Raw genomic sequence first — 8,482 nt, 5'->3', positions numbered from 1 at the left:
ACACACCAAGCAGGTAGTTATATTACACACCAAGCAGGTAGTTATATTAAACACCAAGCAGGTAGTTATATTACACACCAAGCAGGTAGTTATATTACACACCAAGCTGGTAGTTATATTACACACCAAGCAGATAATTATATTACACACCAAGCAGGTAGTTATATTACACACCAAGCTTGTAGTTATATCACACACCAAGCAGGTAGTTATATTACACACCAAGCTGGTAGTTATATTACACACCAAGCAGATAGTTATATTACACACAAAGCAGGTAGTTATATTACACACCAAGCTGCTAGTTATATTACACACCAAGCAGATAGTTATATTACACACAAAGCAGGTAGTTATATTACACACCAAGCTGGTAGTTATATTACACACCAAGCAAGTGGTTATATTACACACCAAGCAGGTAGTTATTCCAACTTTAGAAATAGCTGGATTTGTTTTTGTTGTTGTTAGTTTTTTTATTTTGTTTGTTTGTTTGGTTTTACGGCGCACCAACACAATTTAGGTCATATGGTATAACAATAAATTGCTAAGAAACCAATAAACTGTCCTCTTTGTAATAGGACATTTCTATGAGAAAATAGAACATTTTTGTTATATATACGAGTACATGCATTACTTATATTCTAAAAAAATAGCGTGCCTATACATATTTAGAAGTTGTATATAAGTCTATGTCAAACAATTAAAGGGAGATCACTGCGATTTCAAGGAGCTTTCAACTTTGTTTGTATGTTTGTCTGCCTGTCTGATTTACGTCGATTTTAATTCAACATACTTTTTGGTCATATCACGGCGGTCAGCCTGTTTAACACAGTGCCAAAAGGTCAGCATGACGAAGGGTGTCGAATTAACTGGCAGTCAAACTTTGGAATAAAAAAACGCGGATTTTTTTAACTCACTCTTCTACGGTGTTCCGTTAGGGCCATCCTTATGATTAAAGAAACACCGTGCTTTTCTATCGTAATATTGCTGTACTCCATTAAGTTACCATGTTTATCATTGAATTTTTGTGCCAATGCAAAGAAGAAAATCATAATTATCTGTATCAATGAAAACAAAGTGATTAAGTGTAACCATTCGATTTTTCTCATATTTATTTCTTATTTAAAGAATGTTGAAAATGAAAAATATTTATATCCAAAGTCTGCTTTCTGTTCACACTTCTCAGCAACAGGTATCTGAAAAATATAAGAAGTTTTTGAGCGATTTTTAGGGGGGAAATCATTAAGTACATAATATCAGAGGGAATCGCAAAATTTTGACAATGTTATATAATATCCAAATCTAAGAGAGGTTTGACATACTTGCAATATTCCAGAGAAGGGGTGGGGGTCATGACCCCAAACCCCCGTTCCCTCTGGATCCGCGGAAACCAAGCTGAGCATTTTGTAAATATTCAATTCAATTCAATATATCTTTCGGCAAAAATATATCAGTGATCATCGTCAATATAACATATATACAATGGTGGTACGAGTACAAAGAGAAAAGCATGAAATCATTTTAATTAATAGAGGTGTTAAATTTAACAGACTGATTGATTGATGTTATAGCTATACTCGTCTTAATTTTCCAACGATGGCAAAAATTGTATTTCCAAAGTAATCATAATCTGCACGCTAGATATCTAGCAATTGTAATTTTTAAATACATAAAATTTATACCAACACTACACATGTTCATACATAAATTTGTTAGATGACTTTAACGTAAAAATTCTTCTAGAGTGATACACTAAAGAACTGAACCAAGGAATAAAAGTTTCAAACCTTTCATTCTTACATGATAACTTATACTTACTTTGCTATAGCCAAAGTGTAGCTCACTCTCTATATAGACATCCAAGATACCAAACAGGTTATCATCATCGTCATACAAGTCGTTAGTAGGTGTATCAGAGATATCATTCCAAGTTGCTGTTATATCAACTTCACCTTGCTCTTGGAGATCTATAGCTCCGATGTCTAAGATGTCATCATCTAATTCTTTAGTATCTACAATACCCTTTATGTCTGCGATGTCGTCATCAAATTCAATATCTGAAACATCATCAAGCGTATCACTGTCATATAGTTCATCATCTGTTGTTGTGTATCTACTTGTATCCTCAGAATCCGATGCTATACTAGTATCTTGAGTGTCATTGCTACTATCTCGGTATGACTTTATCTGATCTGGTTGAATCACTGTGATACTTGATTTGCTATATGACAGTGGATCATGAGGTTTCTTGTGCACAACTGTCTCAAGTGAATAAGTGTCTGTAAATTCGTCATCTGTGTTTTCAATCGGGTCAGATGCATCACTTTCATCGTCTGGTGCTATTTCTTCTTGGTAGGGAATGTAATCACATGATGTAATATCAGATTGCAATATTTTGTATGCATCAAATTTGGTTTTAGGACTTCCCAATCGAAGACTGTCATTATTATCTAGAACTACTGTTGGCATTGCGAACTTTTCTATTATTTCAGGTTTGACATTGACCATATCCACTGTCTTAACCTCTGTTTTAGTGTTCACGCGCTCTAAATCTTCAGTATATAGATCTCTTGCATCAGCTATCTTGTTCCTGAGTCCATCATTTCTCTCTTTCAACTCTTTAATGGTTAGATCATATTTACTGTAATGTGGACTGTCAATCTTTTCTTTATTCGGTAGCATGACAACTTCTGAAACGTATTCCCTGTCGTTATGTCCAATTTCAGCAAAACAATTTTCATTATCTCTCGCAATCAATATATATTTCTCAATTTGGTAAGGCGGGCATGTCTTCAACATTGCGACACCATCTCGTATGTTTGCTTTAGTATCGTGTCCAGTCTTCAGCGCCTCTTCTGAAAGTTGGCCTTTCTCTCGTGTTTCTGTCAAACCTTCAGTTGTAAAAATTTCATCCAGATACACGTGGTCTGCAAGGCTCAGACATGACAAAATTTTGTCCGGTGGCCAAACTTCCTTTCCATGACGAACATCAGCTTCTTTTTCAATATCAATGGCTTGCATTTCATTTTCATACGCTTTATTAATATCGCCAACTTCTATATTGGTTATTAACGCCCTTAATGCATCTAAACAGATCTTACTCGCCTTGTTCAAAGCAGCGTCAGCGTTGTTAGTCAGTTCGTAGTGCCCATGACACTTCATTGTTGTATCTTCTTTTGTATGTGCAATAACTTCCTTTTCATGCATCTGGTCCGGTCTTAAAACACCACTGATATCATTGATGGACGTTGTTTCTTTTGCGACTTTAAAGCTATCATTGTATTTTTTAAAATTTTCTAAGTGTACCTGTTTAGGAAGTCCAGTTCCTGACATTACTTCTTTAGCTTTTTTAGTTTCAAATGGAGCCTCGCTATAAAAGGACCTGGAAAGTCGAGACAAAAGTCTTTCGACGTCTGTTTCATTTTGAATGTATTTACGGAACTTTTCATCAGACTCGACAACAGGTTGCCGGAAGTCTCCATGTTCTTTTCCTGTGGCATCTAGACCTTTGTTATCTCCTTTGTAAAAGCTTTTCTTGAATTTTCGGGTAGCAAATTCTACTGAAGAAATTAGCGCCTTACCATGTTTCACAGGAGGTTTTTCTATGGTAACACCGGACCTGCTTCCAATGCCTATGTGCAATACAACTTTGTCGAACGTGGCACTAGTAGGGATGATGACGTCATCATTATTGGCATTAATGAGGATATCTGTAACGAAAGAAAGAAGGCGCCCTATTTAGATTGATATTGAATGAGAGTTATTTTAAAACATACCAATTTTGTGCGCTAAAAGTGTGTAACGGATCATAAGAAGTGATTCCCATTTGTCGAATCGGAAGTTACTAGACAGCTTTGAATAAAAATCCGAGCGATTCATTCAACTAATTCAATCCAATCTGATTCATAATTCACATAAACATAATACCACATATGGTTATTATTTAAAAGACAGAGAACCACTAGCATTTTTGTGGTGAACCACTAGCCACTAACACAGCACCACATATAATCAATATTTGAAAGATGGCGAACCACTAGCCGCTAACACAGCACCACATATAATCAATATTTGAAAGATGGCGGACCACTAGCCGCTAACAGAACACCACATATAATCAATATTTGAAAGATGGCGAGCCCACTAGCCGCTAACACAGCACCACATATAATCAATATTTGAAAGATGGCGGGCCACTAGCCGCTAACACAGCACCACATATAATCAATATTTGAAAGATGGCGAACCACTAGCCGCTAAAACAGCACCACATATAATCAATATTTGAAAGATGGCGAGCCACTAGCCGCTAACACAGCACCACATATAATCAATATTTGAAAGATGGCGAGCCACTAGCCGCTAACACAGCACCACATATAATCAATATTTGAAAGATGGTGAACCACTAGCCGCTAACACAGCACCACATATAATCAATATTTGAAAGATGGTGAACCAATAACCGCTAACACAGCACCACATATAATCAATATTTGATAGATGGCGGACCACTAGCCGCTAATACAGCACCACATATAATCAATATTTGAAAGATGGCGAGCCACTAGCCGCTAATACAGCACCACATATAATCAATATTTGAAAGATGGCGAACCACTAGCCGCTAACACAGCACCACATATAATCAATATTTGACAGATGGCGGGCCACTAGCCGCTAACACAGCACCACATATAAAGAAATGAACCATAAGTGACAAACACAGTACCATATCATTATGATCTGTAGTTGAAAGAGAGGTTATCGCAAGTCATAACAATTATCACCTGTATTGTCATATATTTGTCATCATGTCCATCATCCTCAAAATCATCATCATCGTCATCATCATTATCTTAATTATTATATTATTTTCACCACCTTCATTCCAATCATCTTCAAAATCATAATTTTTGACATTTCAGTCGCCGTTATCATCAAATTTTCAATTATCATCAAACCAACATCATTATCATCATCCTCATCATCATCATAAATCTTTCACTAATATTAAAAACAGCATCATCATCACTTCGATCATCATCATTGAAATCATCATGATGTTTTTATCATAAAAATCATCACCACCTCAAGCGTCATCATTTTTAAATCATCATCAAAAACGCAATCATTTCCATCATCATCGTCATCATCATCAAAATCATAATAATTATTACCTCCATAATTAAATATCATCTTTTACCTCCATCACAATCATCAAAAAAGCATGACCTTCTTCAGCATTATCAGTAGTACTATTATCATCATCATGCTAAAAATTATCTGTATTACATCCGTATCATCATCATCATTATCATCATCAGCATTATCATGCATCATCAATATCATTATTATATAATTATTATCACCTCCATCATCATCAAGATAATAATTATCACCTCTATTATCATTAATGTTTCGATCCTAGACTTATAATCAAAACTATTTTCATCATCATTATAATCACTTAATTACACTAAGGTCGATGTTAGTTGCTGTCGCTGATGATGATGATTTGGATGATGTACTGTTGTTGAAGATGATGATGATGATGATGATGATGACCTTAATGATTACAATGAGGGTGATGAAAATAATGATGGTGATGTCATTCTGTTGATGTTATGTTGTTGTTGATGATGATAATGATGATGACGATGTACTGATAATTATAATAATTATGTACTGATTTTGACGATGATTTACACTGATGATGATAATAATGATGATGAAGTTCATGATGACAAATGTAATGATGATGATTATGTCAATGATGATGTCTCTCCGATGATGATAGTGATGAAATATGGTGGTGCTGGTGATGATGACTCAGATGATGTTGTTGTTGATGATGATGATAGAGGTCATGATGATGATGATGATATAGATGATGATGATGATGATGATGATGATGATGGTGATGATGATGATCATGTCGACGTCCCCGCGAGTTGTTTGACATTAATGGGAGATAAAACACTAGCAACAAACACAGCACCATAAATCTCAAGCCTTTAGTTAACATAGTAACGCATATGACCAATATTTGAAAATAGATAAATTACTGGCAGCTAACACAAATATTTTTATGATGGCGTATCACAGTGCAGTACAGCACAGCGCAGAGTACAGTACAGTACAGTACAGTACAAGAAGTGCAAGAAGTACAAGTACTAATACGTTTACTTATCAAAGCCAATCAAATCAAATAAAATAAATCAAATTAAATCAAATATCATCTATAATGCAATATAATATCACATATCTTTTCTTTTTATTCAAATTTTAAGAATGTAATCCGAACATCATTTTTTGTTAGATCTACCTCCTTTAAATAAAATGAACACATTTTTAACAGTAAAAGTTCATTTATCAGTTTGACATTGACAGTGTACTAATAAATGCACAAAATGCTAAATTAAATTCCGTATTAATATCTTTTTATTACTTTTCCTGAAAAAAAATCCATGTGCGAAAATCACATTGACAATTACGCAATGTTAAAAAAAAAAAATCTTATTTTATTTATAATAATTATATAGAAATCCTTTCAAATACCTTTACATGTGCTTTTCGCAGAATATTTTATATCGTTTGAAGGATTTTCTTCCATTTTTGTTAGAATTATTCATCTCTATAAATCACAGCCGTCGACATTTTGTGGTAACTATGCTCAAATTATTACGTCACAGATAATAACTGCGCCGTCCAATAATATTTGACGCAGCATGTGACGTCATGCGTCTTTTTGCGACAGACGTCATAAAGATTCAGTCTGACGATAAAGGTTTTGCAGTTGTTTTGAGGTTTTGAGTGTGTGTTATTGGCAAGTGTGAGATACATGATCCAATATCAAATACATTTATATTGCAGATATTAGTGTTCCGAAACAAACTATTATTATTATTCATATAAATGTTAATACTATACAGTAGCACTTAAAAAATTAAAAGTTTGTTTCCAAGAATTATGTTCTGAAAATATCAAAATGTTACATTTCTATTGTTTCTATCAATATTTCATTTGAATATTTATGGAAATTGTGCCCATGTAGACCAATTCACTTTAAATACTTAATAAGAAAGTAACGCTGAATATAAAATCAGCACGTGCTTATTTTCATGAAAGTTGCGAAGTGAACAAATAAAGTAATTTACACATTGCAAACGGCGATTACTATCCATGAAAATAACCAAAAGGAAGCTAAAATATACAAAAATAGCCCATACTGTCTTAGTCACGCGTTAGAAATATGGTGGTAAATAATGCTAAATCAGTCACATAACATGTTACATAACACACTAGCACATAACATGTAAATTACTACTTGAATCTTGAATCTTTTTACATTTCTTAAAATCTTATTACATTTTCCTTGAACTTGAAGCTAGTGGTTTTGGTCATGCGAATGACATGCAACACATTTTGTGCAATTTGTGTTGACCTCTGAGTGTGACCTTGACCTTGGAGCTAGGGGTCTAGGTATATTGCCCATGTCACAAGTTACTTCAAACCCCTTGATGCATGACAGATTTACAGGCCGGACAAGATTTTCTAACTGCTGAAGTTTGACGTCTCAGCGTGACATTGAGCTTGAAGTAAGGGGTTTATGTTCTGTCAAGTGTTTTCATTTTTTATATATTTTGTAAACTCTATACCAAATATCGAAATTCCGAGAATGCTATGTCATGTAGATTTGATTAAAGTTTCCAGAAAACATAAAGTTGTTATATTTGTGTTTGAAATGTAGTTGTGGAGCACTAACGATGTACGCCAAACGGCGCGTTGTCGTGCGACGTGTTGTCGCGATGTCACATTGTAGCACGGTTCAAATAGAAGGAAAGCGACAGTGCGACATCGTGATAAAACGCCACACGACAACGCGCCGTTTGGCGCACGTCGTTAGAGACAGGGCGAAAGACGATAGCGCAACAATGAGCTGTTTGGCGCTTTGTCGTGTTGTCGCTAGCGACAAGACGACAAATTGATAATGTTATAGGTTGTGTTGTCGCTATCGACAACGCAACGTGCAATATACCAAATCAGCCACCATAACTTATAGTTAGTTACTCATGGCATACTATAACCAATGATCATAGCTCATTAATCATTCATTAATTTACCTTTAGCACCCGAATATAGCCCACTGGCCATTCTTCATAAGGAATATTACTTGTGTCAGTGTGTATTAAACTAAATTTATTACTAACAAAAACTGTAAGTTTTTTTTTTTTTTTAATTTTATATTCTGGAGGGGCGGGGGGGGGGGAGAGGCTTAAGTCTTTTTTTATGCTCCCCGAAAAATTTCGAAGGTGCATATAGTCGCTGGGTTGTCCGTCAGTCGTACGTACGTCACGGATTCGTGTCCGGCACATAACTTCGTTATTTGGAGTCAGATTTTACAACTTTTTCACAGAAATGATTACCATATTGACACGACGTGTCGCGCGCAACACTTGGGTCGCTACATTGAAGG

This window comes from Ruditapes philippinarum, unplaced genomic scaffold, assembly GCF_026571515.1.
Source record: "Ruditapes philippinarum isolate M1 unplaced genomic scaffold, ASM2657151v2 ctg471_1_1_1_1, whole genome shotgun sequence".
Classification (NCBI taxonomy): Eukaryota; Metazoa; Mollusca; class Bivalvia; order Venerida; family Veneridae; genus Ruditapes; species Ruditapes philippinarum.
The sequence above is the reverse complement of the archived record's forward strand: the minus strand, read 5'-3'. Positions refer to the sequence as shown.